Raw genomic sequence first — 26,980 nt, 5'->3', positions numbered from 1 at the left:
TGATCTGATATCACCAACCACTTTTCAATGTTCTTTCAGGCCTTTTCTCATTTTTTCACCTAAATGTAGGAGCCTCTCAAAGCTTGATCCTATTCTCTTTTCTCTTTCCTAGCTACAGTGTCATTTTGAGTTATCACAGATAAATGCTTATGGCATTTTATATATTAATGGTTTCCAAATTTATATGTCCTATAAACATCAGAACTATACCTATTGATAAAACAAGTACTGATCATATAACACGTACCAGTCACTATTCTAGGTGCTAATTATTTAGCAATGAACACAAGACACAAAACTCCTTGCCTGTGTGAAATGTTTATTCTAATAGTGACGCAACGAATAAAGAAATGAACTATATATACAGTATTTAAGGTTGTGATAAGTTCTTTGAAGAAAATTAAATAATAGAAGGGACCTAAAGACTCTAAGGGTAGAGATGTTGTAACTTTAAATAGGCTAGAAATCTGCAATCTGACTAGAGACGTAGTAATCTTAAGCAGAGGTCACCCAACTAAGACCTGAGGGCCAAATGTGGACTGCTACCTGTGTTTGGATGGCCAGTGAGCTAAGAATGGTTTTTACATTTTTAAGTGATCAGTGAAAAAAAGGAAAGTAATGTTTTGACATGTAAAAATATATGAAATTCAAATTAATGTGACTATAAATAAGCTTTTATTGGGAAACAGCAATGTTTATTATTTACATTTTGTCTGCGGCTCTTTCCACGCTACAATTGCAAAGTTTAGTAGTTAAGACAAAGCCCACATGGCTCACAAACTCTAAACTTTGTACTTTCCTGTCCTTTATATAAAAACTTTGCTGATTCCTATCTTAATCAATACACTCTATTGTTTGGAAACAAAAGATTTGCATAACAAAGTCCTCTTTGGGTCTAATGGCAGCAGAAAGTATTTTAGTGTTTAGGCAAATATGTTTTCTTCCTTTAATAGACATTATTTCTCTTTTTTAATTCAGCTTTCCAGAAAAACAAAATCTCAATAAGAGCAAGTTCAATAAAAATTAGACTGCAGGTGGTTGGACACCTATATTGCGTGTAATCCTTTCCTTGTAAATGTATGTGGAAGTGTTTGTGCATGGCTTATATTGTCTTGTTTTCTATTGGTTTTAATTTTATGAGAAGTCTAATTTTGTGGGAAAATGTATGCATATATGAACAAACAAGGATACACTATTTTAAAAGGTTACCCTTAAGATTATAGTAACAAAACTGCCTAACCCTATTATGGAATTTGGAATTAAGGGGTTAAATTTGGAGTTCGAGTACGTGTCCAAATTCATGAGGAGGTATAGTGCTCCTGGTGATGAAAATATTTTCTTAATTTATGTAATATATAATATACACTATAAAGAAAATATGTAGTATCATTTGAAAGACTTTTCTCAAATTTCTGTTTAAATAATTGTGCAGGAAGGTACAAAGTTATCTGGAAAATACACTCCTGTGAAATAACTCATGCTTTCACCCTGACATTTTTATGTATCATTGCCAATAGCGAACAAAAGTATATTAAGATTAAGTGATATCAGGTCACATGTTTTATTAGTCAGAAAGTAAATGTCATATAATTAAGACGGGGTTTTCTATCAGATCTTCTGAATCTTCTATAATATACTTTAAATCTAAGCTATCAACAAGGAAAAATTAGACTGGGTTTTTTTGTTCATTTGCTTGTTTATTTTGGTTTGTTTTGTTTATGAATATCTTTTTGTCTTACTTTTGAACCTTTTACAATAGCCCTCAAAATGTCAGATAAATGAAGTTCTTCCTTTGTGAATTTATAGGGAGATTTTACTACAAGAACTTTCTTAAAACCAATTAAAGATAAATCTATTATCAAATATACTAGCTCTAGTACTCTACTAAATTTTGATTACAGAATCAGGTCTTTTTTACTATGTGTTCTACATAAGTAACAAGTTCGATGGCAGTACCACTACTAATACATTCATTCTGTACTTTCTTATTGTGGTACTGTACGCTTCTTAGCTTAAATAAGACCTTACGGCTTTCTGAAATCTGTTCATTAAAAAGTTTTTAAGGGAACTGAAGTTCTTAAAGGAATTTAAGAAAATAAACTTTGCATGTTTTTTCCAAAGAGTACATACTAAACATCTGCAAAAATGAAAGCAGCTTTTCTTAACCCCAATACAAATAAGAATACAAGAACTCTTTTTTTTCAGTATTGAAAACCCTGCTGCCGCTGCCACTGCTGCTCTTTGGTTGCTAAGTTGTGTTTGGATCTTTGTGGCCCCATGGACTGTAGCCTGCCAGGCTCCTCTGTCCATGACATTTCCCAGGCAAGAATACTGGAGTAGGCTGCCATTTCCTTCTCCAGAGGATCTTCCTGACCCAGGGATTGAACCTGTGTCTCAGTATTAATCTAACATTTATCCCAATTTTAGGCAGCATAAGCTCACTAAAATTCAAATTTTCACTGTTCTTTGTTGTAATTATATCAATTCAGTCTAATAAAATTACATATCTCCTATTGATAATTAAAAACAATACTTGTCACAATAATGTGATTAGTTTGCTTCAGGGTATTTACAAGGTAGCAGTCGAAAATCACCTCATTGTAACATTTACATATGTGGCTCAGATGGTAAAGAACCCACTTTTAGGGCAGAAGACCTGGGTTGGAAAGATTACTGGGTGGGGAAGATCCCCTGGAGGAGGGCATGGAAACCCACTACAGTATTCTTGCCTGAAGAATCCCCACGGACAAAGGTGCCTGGCAGGCTACAGTCCATGGGGTTGCAAACAGTTGGACACGACTGAGCAACTACGCACAGAAAGCACAAAATGTTCATAGTTCAGTTGAGTTCAGTCACTCAGTCGTGTCCGACTCTTTGCGACCCCATGAATCGCAGCACGCCAGGCCTTCCTGTCCATCACCAACTCCCGGAGTTCACCCAAACTCATGTCCATCGAGTCGGTGATGCCATCCAGCCATCTCATCCTCTGTTGTCTCCTTCTCCTCCTGCCCCCAATCCCTCCCAGCATCAGGGTCTTTTCCAATCAGTAAACTCTTCGCATGAGGTAGCCAAAGTATTGGAGTTTCAGCTTCAACATCAGTCCTACCAACGAACACCTAGGACTGATCTCCTTTAGGATGGACTGCTTGGATCTCCTTGCAGTCCAAGGGACTCTCAAGAGTCTTCTCCAACACCACAGCTCAAAAGCATCAGTTCTTTGGCTCTCAGCTTTCTTTACAGTCCAACTCTCACATCTATACCTGACCACTGGAAAAACCATAACCTTGAAGAGACGGACCTTTGTTGGCAAAGTAATGTCTCTGCTTTTTAATATGTTGTCTGTGTTGGTCATAACTTTCCTTCCAAGCAGTAAGTGTCTTTTAATTTCATGGCTGCAGTCACCATCTGCAGGGATTTTGGAGCCCCCAAAAATAAAGTCTGACACTGTTTCCACTGTTTCCCCATCTATTTCCCATGAAGTGATGGGACCAGATGCCATGATCTTTGTTTTCTGAATGTTGAGCTTTAAGCCAACTTTTTCACTCCTCTTTTACTTTCATCAAGAGGCTTTTTAGTTCCTCTTCACAAAGATTCCGCTAAATCACAGAGCACAGTAGATTTAGGAGTAGCACATTTACTCACCATTCTCAATGCAAGCAGAATCAGCCTTCTCTATGTTAAGAAAGAATACCAAAGATTTTTTTTTTAATTTCTTCTTTCACACTGAATGCTAACACTTCAAAATTATTTAGATTTTTAATAGGGATTAGAAAATATTAATAATTCACTCAATTATTTTTCTGTCTCCTCCACTAGGCTGTAGGTTTTTCAAGGCAAAGACCTTACCTATCTTGTTCAGTTTCATCTCCATTGCCTGGTACAGTGTCTGGAACACAATAGGTTTAGATTGAGTGGTGCAGGGCAAAGAGCATGAAATTGGGAATTAGAACCCTAAGAAACAGAATCAAATTCTGACTCACCATCATATTCACTAAATGTGTGTTCTGTTACCCTTCAATTCTTGGTCTATACATTCTTCCAGGTTCTCCAGACCTGGGGGCCAAGTGCCACTTGGTGTAATTATAAAAGATTATCAGTAGGTCAAAGAGAGTGAAATTGACTCAATCAGTCTGTTAGACTTGGAGTCCTGTAGAACATGCACTCTCCCACTCACCATTGCAATTCCAGAGACTAGAACAATATCTTTAATATAAATAGAGGTTTAATCAACATTTATTATTAAATACTGGAACAGGAAACAAATCTTTAATGTATTGATAAACACCAACCTACACATCAATATGTTTCTAAATATTTATGCATTCTTAATTAAACTTCTCAGAATTTCACCTCCATTTAAAAAGAATTTTCCATTTTTCCTCTAACCATACAATATTTGATTACAGTTAATAAGCCATTATTAAATCAAAATCCCTCTAACAGAACATTTAAATGATAATGAATTGTTACCATGAACAGTAAAGAGGATTTTGAGTTTGAGGTTTTAGTTTCATTTGCTTCCTTCCTTACCATATGGAAGGATGGTTCTCAACGGTCTTGAGAATGGCTGAATAAATAACTTACTTCTAATCATACTGTGATTTATTGAAGTATATCAACCATTTTAAAATGCTAAAATTATGCAGCCATTGATTTAACTACTTTTCAAGGTACTCTGAAGTCAAGTAATAACTGTCAGATTAACTGGGCATAGTTCTCTTGAAGGTTCTCGCATTTAAATTGTGCCATTAAACAAGAGGGATCTTAATGGAAACAATGGGTATAACTCATAACTCACTGACTAGGCTGGCTTGTTTCTCCTTTTATAGTAACTGGTTTTCCCTCAGAAAACTGCTTTTGCTTTCCATTAATTTCTCATTTACTGTCAAGCTAAAGTTAGATACAAGGATTACAATATTAAACTATTAATTGAGACCCTATTTTCTGATTTTTCTTGATAAAAAGAAACTACTAACATTTCTCAAAAAATCTTTCCAAAATTTAATTTTGGAAATGGAAAGATCACTAAGTGTAATACCCTTCAAGTGTATCCATGTGTTGTTGCAAATATATGGAATCTAAAAAAAATAAAACCAGTGAATGTAACATTAAAGAAACAAACCCACAGATGTAGAGAGTAAACTAGTGGTTACCAGTGGGAAGATGGGAGAGGGGAAGAGGAAAGAGAGGGGAAAAGGATCAAGAGGTACAAACTACTATGTATAAAATAATCAAACATATACTACTACACATAAAATAAATAAGGTGCAAGCATGTATTGTACAGACAGGGAATTTAGCCAATATTTAAAATATTATAAATGAAGTATAACCTTTAAAAACAGTGAATCACTATGTTGTAGATCTGGCTTATACTGAATACCAAATATATCTAAACTTAAAAACAATTTAAAGATCATGAAAGAATATATATTCTGAGACCAAATGAGTTTAAGTGATTGGTCATTCACTGGAAAATGGCAAGTTGACTGGAAGGCCAGCTGACTAGAACGCAAGTCTCCCTATTGCTGATCTAGCATTTTGTTCCTCATACTCACCTACACTACCTCCAGTTTGCACCCAAACTATGGAGTTTTGATCTTCTAAGAGTGGAACCTCTAACACTGCAGTAGAAGACCTATTTCCAATATCTTTAATTGCTTCTCATGAGCTCACCACATCTCATCTGACAACCTGCACAAGTTTTCAGATGGCCTCTGTGGTATGTTTTAACTCTGAGATTCTGACAATGCAACTCCAATCAAAAGCTACTGGGATTTATCTGTGGGGATATAGGAAGATGATAAGTAGAAAGGATAGGGAAACACTGCTTGGAAATGTAAACATGTGAAAAAATAGGAACAAATAAGATGTGAAATCTCAATAACCTCAGATATGCAGATGACACCACCCTTATGGCAGAAAGTGAAGAGGAACTAAAAAACCTCTTGACGAAAGTGAAAGAGGAGAGTGAAAAAGTTGGCTTAAAGCTCAACATTCAGAAAACGAAGATCATGGCATCCAGTCCCATCACTTCATGGCAAATAGATGGGGAAACAGTGGAAACAGTGTCAGACTTTATTTTTTGAGCTCCAAAATCACTGCAGATGGTGATTGCAGCCATGAAATTAAAAGACGCTTACTCCTTAGAAGAAAAGTTATGACCAACCTAGATAGCATATTCAAAAGCAGAGACATTACTTTGCCAACTAAGGTCCATCTAGTCAAGGCTATGGTTTTTCCAGTAGTCATGTATGCATGTAAGAGTTGGACTGTGAAGAAAGCTGAGCGCTGAAGAATTGATGCTTTTGAACTGTGGTGTTGGAGAAGACTCTTGAGAGTCCCTTGGACTGCAAGAAGATCCAACCAGTCCATTCTGAAGGAGATCAGCCCTGGGATTTCTTTGGAAGGAATGATGCTAAAGCTGAAACTCCAGTACTTTGGCCACCTTATGTGAAGAGTTGACTCATTGGAAAAGACTTTGATGCTGGGAGGGATTGGGGGCAGGAGGAGAAGGGGACAACAGAGGATGAGATGGCTGGATGGCATCACTGACTCGACGGACGTGAGTCTGAATGAACTCCAGGAGTTGGTGATGGACAGGGAGGCCTGGCGTGCTGCGATTCATGGAGTCGCAAAAAGTCGGACACAACTGAGTGACTGAAATGAACTGAACTGAACTGAAGGAGATACTTGCCTACTAGATAACAATATACAACAAGGGATACAGTGGCTAAAAGCATAGCACCTGTAATACAGATCTGGTCCACATCCAAGTTTCGATATGTGTGATCTAAAGCACAGCTGGTCTTTACCTCCTGCTATGCAGAAGACCTGGGCTCGATCCCTGGGTTGGGAAAATCCCCTAGAGAAGGGGAAGGCTACCCAGTATTCTGGCCTGGAGAATTCCATGGGCTGTGTAGTCCATGGAGTCACAAAGAGTCGGACACAACTGAGTGACTTTCACTTTCACTTTCAAGGCAGTCATTTACTCTCTTACAGCAGAGTGTCCATATTAACAAATGGGAATGATTATGGCATTTATGTGTTGGAAAGAATAAAAATTCACATAATAAAACTATTAAATTAATGAAGATTAAAAGAAGATCACTACCTGCTCTTAACAATGCTATTCTGAAAAAGGACACATATAAACTTATGTTGGTTACAGCTCATTTGATCTTTTAGAAGAAATGAACAATAAAAATAATATAAACTTTAAAATGTGAATACCCTTTGACTGACAAGTTCCATGCTCAGTGTTTACCTTAATACAATTCTAAGCCATCTTAAATACCCAATACTAGGACATTGATAAACTATGATATATTCTTTAAACAGACTACAAATGGGTAGGTAGCATATAAGTGAAAGTGAAAGTCGCTCAGTTTTGTCCAATTCCTTTGCGACCCTATGGACTATACAATCCATGGAATTCTCCAGGCCAGAATACTGGAGTGGGTAGCCTTTACCTTCTCCAGGGGATCTTCCCAACCCAGGTTTCAAACCCAGGTCTCCCACATTGCAGATGGATTCTTTACCAGCTGAAACACAAGGGAAGCTCAAGAATACTGGAGTGGGTACCATATAAAATAAAGCATTTCACAAAATCACACAGCATAAATGTGGCAAGCTATATTCCTGTGAGTGGTAGGATTATGGGTGATTTATAATAGTTTATTCTTTCTCTAGCACTCATTTTTTATTCTTTATAACAGTCATGTATCTCTATTAAATAAACATTTGGGGAAAAATGGTTAGAAAAATATTTTTCTTCTAACATTTATCCATCCATGGTAGAAAAGATATTAACAGAATATTTAAAGTCTACTCTAATCATGAATGTATTCTCTAATATTTGTCTACAAAAGCAGCAGGCCTATTTATAAACAAATATATGCTAATTAGTTTAATCAAAATTGGGGTACCAAGGAAGCTAATATGTTCCCATATGTATTGTTACTGCTTTTAGAATAAGCTTTTTAGCCAATATGAATGTTCAGTTCAAACTATTTGATAGCACATAGAATTTGAGTTGGCAACTGGACGGAGAAGGCAATGGCAACCCACTCCAGTACTCTTGCCGGGAAGGTCCCATGGATGGAGGAGCCTGGTAGGCTGCAGTCCACAGGATCGCTAGGAGTCGGACACGACTTTACTTTCATTTTCATGTGTTGGAGAAGGAAATGGCAACCCACTCCAGTCTTCTTGCCTGGAGAATCCCACCGATGGGAGAGCCGGGTGGGCTGCCGTCTATGGGGTCGCACAGAGTCGGACACGACTGAAGCAACTTAGCAGAATGTATAATCTAGGTAAAGTTAATTATTAATTTGAGTAATTAATGGACTAAATAGATCTTTGCTTTTTCTTCTTTTTTACCCATTTTCTGACCGATCAGTTGAAGATAAGCACATAGCTAATTTGAGTTTTGTTATAAAATTCATGAAGTTTCCTTCTGTAACAAACTTTTATGTCCAAATTTTATTTCTTTCTCTATTGCCTTCTTTAACCCACATCTTCCAATCTAAAGTAGATTTACTCTCTCTCCTTTTATTTTTAAATATTCTATAGCTCCCTGTATTGTATTTCAAGTGTCCTCACAATTTGGACTCACACACTTATCTCTGTGGTTATTTAAGCCTTTCCTCTCACAATAAACTCAGACCAACACAAAAGCAGAAACTATGTCTATTTTCTTTACTGCTGCTGCTGCTGCTGCTGGTGCTAAGTCGCTTCAGTCATGTCTGACTCTGTGAGACCCCACAGACGGCAGCCCACCAGGCTCTCCCGTCCCTGGGATTCTCCAGGCAAGAACACAGGAGTGGGTTGCCATTTCCTTCTCCAATGCATAAAAGTGAACAGTGAAAGGGAAATCATTCAGTCGTGTCCGACTCTTCACGACCCCATGGACCGCAGCCTACCAGACTCCTCTGTCCATGGTATTTTCCAGGCAAGAGTACTAGAGTGGGGTGCCATTGCCTTCTCCATTTTTATTTACTACTCCATAGCAATTACAACAATATCCTACAAAATTATGCTTTCCTTTTCTTTCTTTCTATCAACTTGATTTACAATATCATAATTGTTTCAGGTGCATAACATCGTGATTCAAAATGTTTATAGATTATACTCAATTTAAAGTTATTAGAAAATACTGACTATATTCCCCGTGCTGTATAATACATCCTTGTAGGTTATTTATTTTATGCATAGTAGTTTATACCTCTTAATCTTCTGTCGCTATGTTTCCCCTCCAGCCTTCCCTCTCCCCACCAGTAAGAGTAGTTTCCTCTCTGTGAGTCTGTTTATTATATTCATTTGCTTTATTTTAGGCTGCATATATAAAGTGAAAACATACAGTACTTGTCTCTCTCTATCTGACTTACTGTACTAAGTGCAATATCCTCCAGGAACCCCCAGGTTGCTGCAAATGGTAAAATTTCAATCTTTTTATGGGTGAGTAGTATTCCTTTGTGTGTGTATGTGTTCGTGTATCGCATGTCAATTTATTCATTCACATGTCGATGAACATTTAGATTACTTCCATACCTTGGCTGCAGTACATAGTGCTGCTATAAACACTGAGGCACATGTATCTTTACAAATTAAGTGTTTTTCTTTTCTTTGGATATGTACCCTGCAGAACAATTGCTAAATTGTATATTAATAACAGTTCTATGTTTAGTTTGTTGAGGAACCTCCACACTGTTTTTTATAGTGTCTGTATCAATCTACATTCCCACCAACAGTCTACAAGGGTTCACTTTTCTCTACAACCTTGCTAACATTTGTTATTTCTGGTCTTTTTGATAACGGCCATTCTGATGGGTATGAGGTGATATCTCATTGCTCTTTTGAATTGCATTTCTCTAATGATTAGCAATGTTGAGCATCTTTGCATGTGCCTGCTGGTGACACACACGTCTTCTCTGGAAAAACGTATATTCAGATCTTCATATACCTTTTAATCAAGCTGTTTTATATTTTTATATTAAACTGTATAAGCTATTAATATATTTTGGGTATTTTTTAGCAGCCATATCATTTGCAAATATTTCCATTCAGTAGATTATTTCTTCATTTTATTGATGTTTTCCTTTTGTATGTAAAAATTTTTAGGTTTAATTACCACCTGACCTGCCTCTTGAGAAACCTATATGCAGGTCAGGTAGCAACAGTTAGAACTGGACATGGAACAACAGACTAGTTCCAAATAGGAAAAGGAGCATGTCAGGCTGTATATTGTCACCCTGCTTATTTAACTTATATGCAGAGTACATCATGAGAAACACTGGGCTGGAAGAAGCAGAAGCTGGAATCAGGATTGCCAGGAGAAATATCAATAACCTCAGATATGCAGATGACACCACCCTTATGGCAGAAAGTGAAGAGGAACTAAAAAGCCTCTTGATGAAAGTGAAAGAGGAGAGTGAAAAAGTTGGCTTAAAGCTCAACATTCAGAAAACTAAGATCATGACATCCAGTTTCATCAGTCAGTTCAGTTCAGTTCATTTACCATGAAGTGATCCAGTCCCATCACTTCATGGCAAATAGATGGAGAAACAGTAGAAACAGTGGCTGACTTTACTTTTTGGCTCCAAAATCACTGCAGATGGTGACTGCAGCCATGAAATTAAAAGACGCTTACTCCTTGGAAGGAAAGTTATGACCAACCTAGACAGCATATTCAAAAAACAGAGACATTACTTTGTCAACAAAGGTCTGTCTAGACAAAGCTATGGTTTTTCCAGTGGCCATGTATGGATGTGAGAGTTGGACTGTGAAGAAAGCTGAGTGCCAAATAATTGATGTTTTTGAACTGTGTTGTTGGAGAAGACTCTTGAGAGTCCCTTGGACTACAAGGAGATCCAACCAGTCCATTCTAAAGGAGATCAGTCCTGGGTGTTCTTTGGAAGGACTGATGCTAAAGCTGAAACTCCAATACTTTGGCCACCTCATGCAAAGAATTGACTCATTGGAAAAGACTCTGATTTTGGGAGGGATTGGGGGCAGGAGGAGAAGGGGACAACAGAGAATGAGATGGCTGGATGGCATCACTGACTCAATGGACGTGAGATTGGGTGGGTGAACTCCAGGAGTTGATGATGGACAGGGAGGCCTGGAGTGCTGCAATTCATGGGATCACAGAGAGTCGGACACAACTGAGTGACTGGACTAAACTGAACTGAGGCCTCGTTTGTTAATATTTGCTTGTTTCATTTGCCTCAGGAGACAGATCCAGTAAGAATATTACTACAACTTATATCAAAGAGTTTTCTACCTATGTTTTCTTCTAGGAGTTTTATGGTTTCCAGTCTTATAGATCTTTAAACCGTTTCAAGTATTTTTTTATATGGTTGAGGAAATGTTCTGATTTCATTCTTTTACATGTGACTGACCAGTTTCCCAGCATCACTTATTGAAAACTGTCTTTTCCCCATAATATATTATTTTTATGTTTTTTACTGCTTTTGAGTTCACTTAATTTTTATTGGAATATAATTACTTTACAATGCTGTATTGGTTTCTGGTGTACAATATTGTGAATCATCCAGATATATATATATATATCTGTGCCTCCCTCCCACCCCCCAACTCCACCCCTCTAGATCATCCATGTGTATTCTTGCCTCCTTTGTTGTAGATCAACCTATTATAGGTGTGTGGGTTTATTTCTAAGCTCTCTATTCCATTCCATTGATTTCTGTGTCAGTTTTTGTGCCAATACAATACTATTTTGATTACTGTAGCTCTGTAGTATAGTCTGAACTCAAGGAGTGTGATACTTCCAGCTCTGTTCTCCTTTCTCAAAATTATTTTGTCTACTGGGTCTTCTGTGTTTTCATACAAATTTTTGAGATTATTTGGTCTAGTTCTGTGAAAAAAAAAAAACCTTGGCATTTTGATAGGAACTGCACTGAATCTGTATATTGCTTTGGATGGTATGATCATATTAGCAACATTAATTCTTCCAATTCATGAACATAGTATATATTTCCATCTGTTTGAATCATCTTCAATTTCTTTCATCAGTATCTTAAAATTTTCCAAGTACAAATCTTTCATCTCCTTAGTTAGATTTATTCCCAGGTATTTTGTCCGTTTTGATAGGATTGTTTTCTTATTTTCTCTTTCTGATAGTTTGTTGTTGTTGTTGTTGTTGTTGTGCAGTCACCCAGTTGTGTCCAACTCTTGTGACCTCGTGGACTGCAGCATGCCACACTTCCCTGTTCTTCACCATTTTCCAAAGATTGCTCAAACTCATGTCCCCTGAGTCAGGGATGCCATCCAACCATCTCATTCACTGTTGTCCCCTTCTCCTCCCACCTTCAATCTTTCCCAGCATCAGGTTCTTTTCCAATAAGTCAGTTCTTTGCATCAGGTGGCCAAAGTAATAGAGCTTCGGCTTCAGCTTTAGCATCAGTCCTTCCAATGAATATTCAGGGCTGATTTCCTTTAGGATTTGCTGGTTTGATCACCTTGCTATCCAAGTTTGTTGTTAGTGAATAGAAATGTAACAGATATTTGTATATCAATTTTGTATTCTGCAACTTTACCAAATTCATTGATGAGGTGTAGTATTTTTTTGCAGGTATCTTTAGGATTTTTTAAGTATAGTATCATGTCATCTGCAAATAGTGACAATTTTACCTCTTTTCTGATTTGTATACCTATAATTTCTTTTTCTTGCCTGGCGACTGTGGCCAGAATTTCCAATAGTATGTTGAATTAAAGTGGAGAAAGTGAGCACCCTTGTCTTATTCCTGATTTTAGTGTAAATGTTTTCAGCTTTTTACCATTCAGTATGATGTTAGCTTTGAGCTTATCATAATGGCCCTTAATATGCGAGGTTTGTTCCTTCTGTACCAACTTTTTGGAGTTTTTTCATAAATCCATGCTGAATTTTGTTGAATTCACAAGCTTTTTCTACATCTATAGAGATTATCATCATATGACTTTTTATTTTTTAATTTTTTAATGTGATAGATCACATCATTTGATCTGTGAATGCTGAACCAACCTGGCATCTATAGGATAAATCTCACTTCATTGTGGTGTATGATCCTTTCTATATACTGTTAAAATTGGTTTAGGGTTGAATTTGATTCATAGGATGAATTCATTGAATTCATTCATAGAATGAATTTGAAAGCATTCTTTCCTCTGCAAATTTCTGAAATAGTTTGAGAAGGATAGATTAACACCTGAACATTCTCTAAATATTTGGTGTAATTGAGCAGTGAAGTCACTTAGTCCTGGAATTTTGTTTGCTGAGAATTTTTTTTATTAATGACTCAGTTTCATTACTGGAAATTTGCCTGTTCATATGTTCTAGTTCTTCCTGGTTCAGTCTTGGAAGATTGTACATTTATAGGAAATTGTCCATTTCCTGTAAGATGTCCACTTTATTGGCAGATAATTATTTGTAGTAACCTCATATGATCCTTTACATTTCTGTGATGTTGGGTGTAACTTCCTTTTTGTTACTGACTTTATTGTTTCAGGACCTCTTACTTGGTTTCTTGTTATGACTGGCTAAAGGTTTATCAGTTTTGCTTACCTTTTCAAAAAACCAGCTTTTCGTTTACTAAAAAAATTTTTTTCAGTCTCTATTTAATTTTTACTGCTCTAATCTTTATGACTTCTTTTCTTCTACTAACTTTGGGGTTTGTTTTTTCTTCTTTTACTAGTATAAGGTTAGGTTGTTTGCTGTGTACTCATTTAATTTGTCTCAAGGTATCTTTTTTATTTCTTCTTTGAAATAAAAGGTTACATGATTCACTTGTTTAGCAACATACTGTTTAGACTTCCTGTGTTTGTGTATTTTTTGCAATTTTATCTTGTAGTTGATTTCTAGTCTCAAAGTATTATGGTCAGGAAAGATGCTTAATATGATTTCAATCCTCTTAAATTTACTGAAACTTTTGTGAACTATCATATGATCTATCTTGGAGAATGTAAAATCATGTTTCTCTTTGATGTGGATGTAAATTTTAAAAGATAGCCATTTTCCTTTTTGTAAATTCTACCATAGCATTGATGCTTCCTTAATTGATGTCTTGGAGATAGCCCAGCAGAAATCAGGGAAATGAAAACTTCCACAAGGAAGTCTGAGATATAAAGAAATAAGAAAGTGTGTTAATATAGGAAAACAAGAGAATGTTGAAAGGTCTCAAAACAGATCAATACCCAAAAGAAGGAAAATTTAAAGAAAGATGCTACATTGCATGGCAATATGTCTCTCTCCTTAACTCCAGGAACATCCACAGAGGAGGGAATGAAGCAGCATCTCAGGCAATTGTCAGTGAACAACTAGAGGAATTTCTTTCTTAAATAACAAATATTCATTCTCTTGTTATGTATTTACTCTATTTTCTCCACTCTCTTGCTGCCTTCGGCTGTGCCAGACAGGGCTGATCATGGTTATCTGGCACTACTAATAAAGAAGTTAAACATAGCTTTTTATACTTCATAGACAATGAATGACCAAAATAAAAAACTATCATCCTGAGCTAAAAAAAATAGGCATTTTTTAATCATTATCATAAAAACCAGGAAAGAGATGGGAAAGTGGATGAAGTGTAGAAAGTCACAGGTCCTGAAATAAAAATAAAAAATAAAACAGACATCCTGGAGTGTGAAGTCAAGTGGGCCTTAAAAAGCATCACAAAGCAAGTAGAGGTGGTAGAATTCCAGCTGAGTTATTTCAAATCTTAAAAGATCATGCTGTTAAAGCGCTGCACTCAAAATTCTTAAAGAGATGAGAATACCAGACAACCTTACCTGCCTCCTGAGAAACCTGTATGTAGGTCAAGAAGCAACAGTTACAACCAGACATGGAAAGATGGACTGGTTCCAAACTGGAAAAGGAATACGTCAAGGCTCTATATTGTCACTCTGTTTAACTTATATGCAGAGCACATCATGTAAAATGCCAAGCTGGATGAAGCACAAGCTGGAATCAAGATTGCTAGGAGAAATGTCAATAACATCAGATATGTAGATGACATCACCCTAATTGCAGAGAGCAAAGAAGTAAAAAGCCCCTTGATGAAGGTGAAAGTGGAAAGTCAAAAGTCTGGCTTTAAATTCAACATCCAGAAAATGAAGCTCATGGAATCCAGTCCCATCACTTCATGGCAAATAGACGGGGAAATGATGAAAACAGTGACAGACTATTTTCTTGGGCTCCAAGAGCACTGTGGATGGTGACTGCAGCCATGAAATTAAAAGACACTTACTCCTTGGAAGAAAGGGTCTGACAAACCTAGACAGTGTATTAAAAAGCAAAGACTACTTTTTCAATAAAGGTCAATACAGTCAAAGCTATGGTTTTTCCAGTGGTCATGTATGGATGTGAGAGTTGGACCATAAAGAAGCCTGAAGAATTGATGCTTTTGAACTGTGGTGTTGGAGAAGACTCTTGAGAGTCCCTTGAACTTCAACAAAATAAACCCAGTCCATCCTAAAGGAAATCAACCATGAATATTCATTGGAAGGACTGATACTGAAGCTGAAGCTCCAATACTTTGGCCACCTGATGCAAAGAGCCAACTCAGTATAAAAGAGCCTGTTGCTAAGAAAGATTGAAGGCAAAAGGAGAAGGGGATGACAGAGGACGAGATGGTTGGATGGCATCCCCAACTCAGTTGACATGAATTTGAGCAAGCTCAGTGAATGGTGAAAGACAGGGCAGCCTGGCATGCTGCAGTCCATGGTGTCACAGATAGCTGGACATGACTGAGTGATTGAACAACAGTATCAACAACAGAAATAACGCAAGTGGAAGGTTTTTTTTTAAAGCTTAGTTTATAAAATCCAACCATTTAAACAATCCTACCTTTATCTCATATGCTGCAAAAATTGTAGGAAACAGTATAATATCATTCATAAAATAAGTATTTTGATGGCCATTTCTACAGATTGGCTGTAGTAAGTTTAGAGAGTTTAAGAACAGAGCAATCAAGGTGGCTTAGTACAAAATAATAAGTTGTTTACAAACACCTACTCATATTGTAACACCACCTACAACATTCATGGATTTTTTTTTTCACCAAAGTCCAAAATATATTTATTTTCATTCATGGTGTTTGTATATATAAATATTTTATTCATCCAAATTGTCCTCCAACTGAGGTTCTATTTTCATCTATATTTAAAGACAACAGTACGTTAAAAAGAATACATTTGAATCAGTTCTGATGAGATGGATGAAACTGGAGCCGATTATACAGAGTGAAGTAAGCCAGAAACAAAAACACCAATACAGTACACTAACACATATATATGGAATTTAGAAAGATGGCAATGATGACCCTGTATGCAAGACAGCAAAAAAGACACAGATGTGTATAGTGGACTTTTGGACTCAGAGGGAGAGAGAGAGGGTGAGATGATTTGGGAGATTGGGATTGAAACATGTATAATATCATGTAAGAATCGAATCACCAGTCTATGTCCGATGCAGGATACAGCATGCTTGGGGCTGGTGCAAGGGGATGACCCAGAGAGATGTTATGGGGAGGGAGGTGGGGGGGGGGGGGGCTCATGTTTGGGAATGCATGTACACTCGTGGTGGATTCATGTCAATGTATGGCAAAACCAATACAGAATTGTAAAGTAAAATAAAGTAAAAATAAAAATATAAAAAAATAAATTAAATAAAGACAACAGTATGCAGTGAATTACAAGCAAAGACTATGATTAAAAATAGTGCCATGCATAACCTAATTCTTATAGTTTATGATTGGTAAAGGAAGAAATCAAAAGTAACCACAATAAATGAAATTATTTGATATCGTGTATTACTGCTTATCTTATGCAAGCCCTATGTGCACACTTTTCATACTCTAACCAACTAAGTGACAGTAATCTCTATTGCGGGTGTGAGTTTCATAAAAGCATTGAAAGCAATTCTCATATCAAGATGAATCCAGGCTACTGAGCAAATCAGGTCTTATATGAACAACTCCTTCTCACTCCTGGACTATAGCTATCAAATGATTCCTTAGTCCCTTCCTCAGAGGCTATGACAAGAATGTTGAGAGAATGAAATACAAACTAGCCCTCTCTAATGCACTAAGGTAATTTCAACATGATACAAAAAAAAAGTGCACTTAATATTATTCTTAGAGAATGATTTGAGCCACTCTGGTTTTAACCTGAGGTTAAAACCACTCTGGTTTTAACCCTGCCATTTGGAGGAAAATAATACCGCCTACTCCCTGACAGACAAAATTTGCTACTAATTATACTAGCTAACAGTAAAATAAAGCTGGCACTGGAGCACTCTTAAAATATTTCAAAAGCCATGACACATCCAATATAACTTGACGTTTCAAATACTATCACCGAAAATATTACTTAAAATTCCTATCTACTTACAATGTTTCTAATAAACCCTTGAATGGTATTTTGGTTAACTTCTGATTCATTAAAGGAAAAATATAATTGAGGTTTTAGATAAAGTCTACCTTTTCAGATAATGCCTTCAGGTGAGCTAGGAAAGTGTGAATGCCTACCCTGTAATTTTTCAGAAGGTAACAACTGAGAAGCACATGCAGACATGATAATAATAAAGTTTCCTTGCCATGTTAAGGTGTAGATAGAAAAGTCATAGTTTTCAGATATTTGGAGCATGTTACTTTCACACAACAGGCTGAAGAATAGTTTCCTAAAATAATAAACCACCCAAAGTCTCTTTTGCTCAACAAGCAGTTTATTTAAAAACCATATGAAAAAAAATGCTAGTTGTCCCATGGGCCTGGCTTGGCTTAGCCACATCAGAGATTCTGAATCCTCAAGATCATTTTTAAGATGGTGTTTGTTATGCCACATTGGAAAGACCAGTTAGTTTCATGTGTAAACTACAGCCATTAGATGTACTAATAAAAATTGTAGAGAAATAAGTATTGAATCATTATTATATTTTATTATATAACATTCAATAAAGGATTTCTTGAATATATGTTTTTGAATTGTATGATGTTTAATAGTACTATGATGTTTAATAGTACTCTAAGTCATTTAGATACAATTAGCATGTAATTTTAGTGTTGGGACCTCAAAATTCACTTTGCACCCTGTTCTGTCTATATTCTTTACTGGCAGGGAGTTAATTTCTGCCTGATGCAGACAGAGCACTCATCTTTAAATACTTCCAATATCTAAGGTTTCCCATCATACCTCCTTCCAAAATCTCTAATTAGACAAACTAAGTGTTCATATTTCTTTAACTATTCATCTTATAACGAGATTCCCAGAAATTTATGGTATCATGATTATCTCTCATATGTGTACTGTCTATTTGATAACATTTCTTTAAAATATTCAGCTAAACATAATACTTTGCCTATAATATGAATAGCATGGACTATATTGGGATGATTATTACCTCCCTTGACCCAAATGCAAAAGTCCTATTAACTCATCTTTAAGATCAATTCAGTTTTGTTTAACTATCTTCACATGTGTAGGCTTACATGGCATCTTTAACCAGGTGAGGCTCTTAGAAAGCCAGTGCCTTCACTCGGGTTCAGCTATAGAAACTTCTCGAAGTACTTAAATAATTTAAATATTGAACCAAGATAATGACACCATGAATACATAAGAATGTCATCCCTGTTTTTCACATTTAGGAATACAAAGAAATATTTAGACAGGCTTTTCTAAATTGAAAAACATGTATAAAAGTAAAAAAATTAAAAGAAAGTTAATTTGTAGAAAAAAATATATATTGCCTACTATATTTGGAAGAAATAAAGTGCTTTGGTGAAAGATATGCTTTAAAAATAATCCAAGATTTTAACATACTCAAAATCAATCTCTTTATATTCTAAAGGCATAAATCTGCTTGAATGTTTTGCATAATTCTGCCAGAACTTTTCATATAATGGGATCTGCCTACTGATACTTCATGCTTATTACAAAACACATGAAACAAGAAATGAAGACCAAAGAATTTTTTTCTTATTGAGATTTGTCAAAGAATATATTAGAAAAAAATGTGTTAAGACAGTGGAAAATAAAAAACAGTAAGGTTTTAAACTATATTCTACAAAACAAGCAGAAAATAAATCCAGTATTATGAGAAATATGTGGTCCCCACATAATACAAGTTGTATAGTATTTCATATACTCCTAAAGCTGAAAATAAACTCTCTAGGCATTTACGTCATTTAAATTATTTCTCAGAAAAGTTACCTCAAACTGTGGGATAGATTTTTTTAGGTTTAAAGATCATCATTTCTATTTCCTCCCCATAATTTGCTCTTTCCCTTTTAAATCCTCTCCTTCCACCCATTTCTCTTGTCTTTTAAGGCCACAGAATGTTATCAAGTAGCAAAAGGCCAGAGGATGGATTTTGGCTATTGAATTTTAAAAAACTAAAGGAACTATAGTAATTAGTAGTCAATAAAATACTTTCAACCAAATAAAATTAATCTAGATACTGTTCTGTATTTTTAAATTTCCTAAGGCAAACTTTCAGGATAAAAATGCTACAACTTCATATCAGTACTAATCTTAATGCCACAACTTATATTAGAGAAAGCATTATTCACAAAAGACAAGTTAAGACTGAATTAAATCACAGTGACTAATTTGCTTGTGGGTTTAAAGCTAAATTCAAAAAAAATCTATAAACTAACTATGTGGAAGCAGTAGAATAAAATCTCAGTAATTGGGGTGAAGGTTTTCTCTAATTAGCTGCAATGCATCATTAAATTCTATAGCACCAGCAGCTGAAAAAATATATATATAGCTGTTTTAAAACTAACAAGAGAAGCATTAGAACAAAGATTTTGTTTCACACATTTTTTTTAATTCCAGAAAATAATACTGAAGTGGGTAGTAGCCATTCCCTTCTCTAGGGGATCTTCCTGACCCAGGGGTCAAACCTGGGTCTCCTGCATTAAAGACAGATTTTTTTAAGATCTGAGCCACCAGAGAAGCCCAGTGTCAAACAGCATAACTCTTAAAAACCAGGTGCTGTTTACTAAAGCTATCTTCAAGTAAATCTATATTTCTAAGATTATTTCTACAACTATAAGATTTATGTGATTACTGTCATCAAACTTTCATTTTCTCTCTTCTATCCTATTTTAACAGGCTCAATCAAAGTCATTCCTATTATCAAAAGTAAAGATGAATTATATAACAGATAGACATACAATGGATGAATGGATGGATTAGATAAATAAGATGAAAAGAGAGACAAGAGAGGAACAGAAAAGATAGAAAGCTTTATTATGAAAGCCAAATAAGCTTACTGGTTGCCATTTTGAAAATAATTTATAAAGGGACAGGGGAGGATGCACAGATCAATCACTTGGCTACAAAATAACATACATAGGACAAAAGAGAGTGACTTTAACCAAGTAATAGCAATGGAGGTGGTGAGAAACAGAGATGGAGCCAACAGGATTTTGGTGGAAGTTTCAATGTAGGAGGTTTGTCATAAACAACTGAGGGGTGAAGTTTCTATGAATTGCACTGGGGAAGAATGTCAGTGGAGTTGGTTTATGGGAGATGATTAGGAGTTCAGTTCTGGACAACTTCATTGGATATGAGTAGGCAGTCGAATAGGGGAATCTGTGGATCAGAGAATAAGTCCAGGATGATTATGTACACTAGGGTGGTGTTAGCATATATTATTATAGTCATCAGATTGTATGATATCACTAAAGGAGAGATTCTAGACAGAAGAGGGTAGAGGCATAGTGACTGAGGTCTAGATATGTCCAAATTTTGTATATTTTCTTGGTCAAACTGCTTTCAAAAGAAGTGCCCTACTAAATCACATATAGACCAGAATAACATAATAGTATCAGTCACTACAGTCTATGTTAATATTCGGAATTATCTTTAACAGTCTCTTGTTCCTTAGGTATTTATTCATTACAAGTGAAAGGAAGACATTTTGTATGTTTATTAGTAATTTGTATTTTTGCCTTCTATAAGTTATCCTGCAAACAAAAAATATATGGGGATAATAAGATTAAACTTCTTATAAAAATATATAAAATATATATAACTTATATAAAATTATATTCTAATTTTTCCTATTGCTCTGTAAGTCACTTTACATATTAAGGCAAAAGTACGAAGTCAAGAAACACCTGGAGTAACAGGCAAATTTGGCCTTGGAGTACAGAATGAAGCAGGACAAAGGTTAACAGGGTTCTGCCAAGAGAACGCATTGGTCATAGCAAACATCCTCTTCCAACAGTACAGGAGAAGACTCTACACATGGACATCACCAGATGGTCAACACCAAAATCAGACTGATTATATTCTTTGCCGCCAAAGATGGAGAAGCTCTATACAGTCAACAAAAACAACACCAGGAGCTGACTGTGGCTCAGATCATGAACTCCTTATTGCCAAATTCAGACTTAAATTGAAGAAAGTGGGGAAAACCACGAGACCATTCAGGTATGACCTAAATCAAATCCCTTATAACTATACAGTGGAAGTGAGAAATAGATTTAAGGGACTAGATCTGATAGACAGAGTGCCTGAAACTATGGATGGAGATTCATGACATTGTACAGGAGACAGGAATCAAGCCCATCCTCAAGAAAAAGAAATGCAAAAAAGCAAAATGGCTGTCTGAGGAAGCCTTACAAATAGCTGTGAAAAGAAGAGAAGTTAAAAGCAAAGGAGAAAAGGAAAGATATTCCCATTTGAATGCAGAGTTCCAAAGAATAGCAAGGAGAAATAAGAAAGCCTTCCTCAGCGATCAATGTAAAGAAATAGATGAAAATAGAATGGGAAAGACAAGAGACCTCTTCAAGAAAATTAGAGATACCAAGGAAACATTTCATGCAAAAATGGGCACAATAAAGGAAAGAAATGGTATGGACCTAACAGAAGCAGAAGATATTAAGAAGAGCCAGCAAGAATACACAGAATTGTACAAAAAAGATCTTCATGACCCAGATAATCACGAAGGTATCACACTCATCTAGAACCGGACATCCTGGAATGTGAAGTCAGGTGGGCCTTAGGAAGCATCACCACGAACAAAGCTAGTGGAGGCGATGGAATTCCAGTTGAGCTATTTCAAATTCTAAAAGATGATGTTGTGAAAGTGCTGCACTCAATATGCCAGCAAATTTGGAAAACTCAGCAGTGGCCACAGGACTGGAAAAGGTCAGTTTTTATTCCAATCCCAAAGAAAGGCAATGCCAAAGAATGCTCAAACTACTGCATAATTGCACTCATCTCACACGCTAGTAAAGTAATGCTCAAAATTCTCCAAGCCAGGCTTTAGCAATACATGAACCGTGAACTTCCAGATGTTCAAGCTGGTTTTAGAAAAGGCAGAGGAACCAGAGATCAAATTGCCAACATCTGCTGGATCATTGAAAAAGGAAGAGAGTTCCAGAAAAATATATATTTCTGCTTTATTGACTATGCCAAAGCCTTTGACTGTGTGGATCACAAGAAACTGTGGAAAATTCTGAAAGAGATGGGAATACCAGACCACCTGAATGCCTCTTGAGAAACCTATATGCAGGTCAGGAAGCAACAGTTAGAACTGGACATGGAACAACAGACTGGTTCCAAATAGGAAAAGGAGTACGTCAAGGTTGTATACTGTCACCCTGCCTTTTTAACTTATATGCAGAGTACATCATGAGAAATGCTGGGCTGGAGGAAGCACAAGCTGGAATCAAGATTGCTGGGAGAAATATCAATAATCTCAGATATGCAGATGACACCACCCTTATGGCAGAAAGTGAAGAGGAACTAAAAAGCCTCTTGATGAAAGTGAAAGAGGAGAGTGAAAAAGTTGCCTTGAAGCTCAACATTCAGAAAACTAAGATCATGGCATCCATTCCTATCACTTCATGGCAAATAGATAGAGATACAGTGGAAACTGTGGCTGACTTTATTTTTCTGGGCTTCAAAATCACTGCAGATAGTGACTGCAGCCAGGAAATTAAAAGACGCTTACTCCTTGGGAGGAAAGTTATGACCAACCTAGACAGCATATTAAAAAGCAGAGACATTACTTTGCCAACAAACGTCCATCTAGTCAAGACTATGGTTTTTCCTGTGGTCATGTATGGATGTGAGAGTTGGACTATAAAGAAAGCTGAGCACAGAAGTATTGATGCTTTTGAACTGTGGTGTTAGAGAAGACTCTTGAGAGTCCCTTGGACTGCAAGGAGACCCAACCAGTCCATCTTAAAGGAGATTAGTCCTGGGTGTTCATTGGCAGGACTGATGTTGAAGCTGAAACTCCAATACTTTGGCCACCTGATGCAGAGAGCTGACTCATTTGAAAAGACCCTGATGCTGAGAAAGATTGAAGATGGGACAAGAAGGAGATGACAGAGGATGAGATGGTTGAATGGTGGCACCGACACAATGGACATGGGTTTGGGTTTACTCTGGGAGTTGGTGATGGACAGGGAGGCCTGGCATGCTGCGGTTCATGGGGTCGCAAAGATTCGGACACAACTGAGCAACTGAACTGCACCGGACTGAATTCATTTTAATATTTTTACTTATTTCTTTAAAAATATTTTCATGTGAATAAAAATTTTATTTAAATTTTAATATTATCTTCATCTTTTTTCCCTAACACTCCATTTTCCATCAATATTCTACCAATCAGTAGTACATTCCTGTGACCATAAATAGTGAATAGCAAACAATCAAAAAAATGTCCATACTGAAACGACATTGTGGATGCACTTCTGCCGGGGGCCAGCGTGAGGAACTCCGCCCATGGCAAAGGTCATGAGGAAGGAGGCTTGGCATACGCAAAGGCGTGATCAAGCCTCAGGAAACCCCCTGTTCCCAAGCATCTAACCCCAAAGCCAGAGTCTGTTTTATGCTCTCACCTACACCTCTGACTTTACGGGGACTCTCCCCCATAACCGTTTCTCTTGGAGAAGGAGTAAATGTGCAGCTCCAAGGCAATAAAAATTCTTGGGCGTGACAAGTGTTTCAGCTTACAGACTGCTCTGAAGGTTATCTAGCCCACCTGTATAGGTTAGTCCAGCCACATGTGATTGTTTACAGCCTCCCAATCTGAGGGGCACGAGATGTTTTAGACTTACTAAAGGCAAATTATTTTGGGGAGTTTGAAATTATTAGTATAATGGGTTGGTTAGGAATTATATTGGTGAAGGGTTTTTCATTTGTTGTGTCAATAATTGCTGCTAATTCCCTGCTCTGGGTGGGACAAGGATGTCTCAGGTCAAACCTCTCTGCTGACAGACTAGCTTGTGTGACAGGATTATCCATACTGCTGCCACATGATTGTTTACTATCTCTTAACCATAAACAGCACAGAGAGTTTTGGAGTATTTTGAGAGTCTTAATTAGCATAGGGCTTTTTCTTCTTGTTGAGTCAATGATTGCCGCCAGGCCTCCATATCCTTAGGCACCTGGGAATATATTAATAAATACAGTAGTTTTTGATGTTAGCAATACTAGACTTTTTGAGTTAATGGATTTTCTCTTTCATAATAGATCACTGTACTTTGTTATAAATCACTGTGTAAGCATATAGGAGAAATAAGTATTAACCTTTAAGACTAATCATGTTAACCTTGGGTTAAATAAATTCCTTTCTTGATTGTAACTCACTACACCCTCACCCTATAGGAATGTAACTTTATTTGGAGGGTGGTGCCTGGTTTAAGAAAAAACACACTTGGAAAAAATAAGTTTTTTGGTTATCAGAAAGAAAGGATCATAAAATGTCAGCAGGTCTCACTCATGGCCCGAAGATGATGTAATATCCCTAAGACCTTTTTTTATACATTTATGTGAAGCACCTGATTTTGATAAAGGTCAGGACTGCTGACCCCCGCGTGACTCTGTATTCATCCCTATGTAAAACAAAAGGTATATAAGCAAACCCAAAAATAAAGAAATCGGATCAGTTTCTGGAAAGACTGATTCCCCCATGTCACTTCTTTCTTGCTCCAGTTTTTCTGGCTGAATTCCCATCTGGAGCATGAATGCTATTGCACATAATCCAAGTTATTCAGCCTCTTTTTCTCCACTAATCTTCCTACTACACTATCCATTTCTAATCTCTCTATATCTGTGATTAAATATGTATTTTTCCAAAGACGCCGACTCCGTCCCCACCTTCGAATCACCCTGGATCTGCCGGGGCTGGACCCCGGCACACTTCTATACACACCCGATTCCAGTGCATTATACCCTAACTGTATCATGAAGCAGACAGGTGAGTAAGTACTAGAGGGGAAGCTTGTGAGAATCTGTTGATTCCATTATTCCCAGTATCTGGGAATTCAGAGAGAGAAAGGAACTCGAAGATCAGATCTGTACCAGATCTGTGGCATAGGCTCTGGGTTTATGTAAAGAGCTATCATTTCAACATTTTACTGATGTTTTCTGTCAGCTACCATTAGACCCCACTGAATTTTCTGGAAAGAAAAGCTTCTGACCAAGACACTGATTGACAAGGTAGATGGTTGCCTCTGAGCTCAGTTTCACTGAGTGTGGACCTCAAAGAATATCCTGCATTTGGCAATTTAAACACTGATTCCCACATGCACCTCTGAGGAATACTTTTCCTTCTTGGATTCCCTCACTAATAACCTTATATCAGTTCAGGCACACATTAATCAAATTTCACAATGTGCAATTTGTCCTTTCCCCTCTGTGGTCACATATTCCACATTAAGGGACCATTTAATTGCATCTTGCAAACTGTGGAAAAACGAGCAAATAATTCCCTCTTTCATAATTCTTCCACACAGCTATCCTCCAGAATCTCACTTGCACTCTCTGCAGGCTTCAGTCCTTCAACTCTTACTTTTCAAGTCCATTCCCTTCAACTCCCCTCAGCCGTTCTGCCCCTAACAACAGCTGTTCTGGCTTAAAACGTCCTACTTGCTTCATGAAATTCGCCTAACTAAAAATCTACTTTGTTCATTGGTTCTTTCACCATGACACTGAAAGGTGCTTGTTGAGACGGTCTGAAAGAAATTCTACGTCAACCTCCTATGATTAAAAACACAAAGTTTGTGGGAAATGGCAAGGAAGATTATGTGCTGATTTGCTGTTGTTTTTCATTCACTCAGTCATGTCCAACTCTTTGCAATCCCATGGACTGCAGCATGCCAGGCCTCTCTGTCCTTCACCATCTCCTGGAGCTTACTCAAATTCATGTCCATTGAGTCAGTTATGACATCCAACCATCTCGTCCTCTGTCATCCCCTTCTCTTCCTGCCTTCAATCTTTCCCAGCATCAGAGTCTTTTCTAATGAGTCAGTTCTTCGCATCAGCTGGCCAAAGTATTGGAGCTTCAGCTTCAGCATTAGTCTTTCCAATGAATATCCGGGACTGATCTCCTTTAGGATGGACTGGTTGGATCTCCTTGCAGTCCAAGGGACTCGCAAGAGTCTTCTCTAATACCACAGTTCAAAAGCATCAATTCTTCAGTGCTCAGCCTTCTTTATGGTCCAACTCTCACATCCATATATGACTACTGGTAAAACTATAGTTTTGACTATATGGACTTTTGTTGGCCAAGATATGTGCTGATTACCATATGTCAAAAATGTGCTGATTACCAAATGTACTGATTACCATATGTCAAAAATCAGTACCTAAAAATAAAGCCTTCATCAATGCTTATAAAGTGAAATAGTTCAAGATCAGTTTTCTCTAAAATTCTTATATGCAAGCCCTACTTGTCATTCTCTACGTTTGATGTGAATCAGCTGGGTATAGGAAGTTAGGACTTTTTAATTTGACTTTATTTATCATGAGAGGACTTTGATTTCTTCTTTCACCCTGGTATAAGTTAGATCGTAAAAATTTAGAGATTCCATGAAAAGACAAGAAAGAATTTAGCAATGTCAGGTGGATTCCAGAGGTGGTATTCATTTCATAAGTTTTGTAAAGAAATGGGAAAAACAAAGAATTTTAAGTTGCATTATAAAACATAAAAGTGAGAGAAGAGGAATTTAAGTAGAGGG

At 36.8% G+C, this 26,980-nt stretch overlaps 1 protein-coding gene across 1 annotated transcript in view; it reads right to left on the bottom strand.

Annotated features, from left to right (window-relative positions):
- KCNH5 (potassium voltage-gated channel subfamily H member 5) overlaps positions 1-26,980 on the bottom strand; it is a 367,642-nt gene that overhangs the window by 129,429 nt on the left and 211,233 nt on the right. The window lies entirely within an intron of this gene.

Source organism: Capricornis sumatraensis, chromosome 2 (assembly GCF_032405125.1).
Source record: "Capricornis sumatraensis isolate serow.1 chromosome 2, serow.2, whole genome shotgun sequence".
NCBI lineage: Eukaryota > Metazoa > Chordata > Mammalia > Artiodactyla > Bovidae > Capricornis > Capricornis sumatraensis.
Note: the sequence above shows the minus strand (reverse complement) of the source record. Positions and strands in the feature narration are given on the sequence as shown.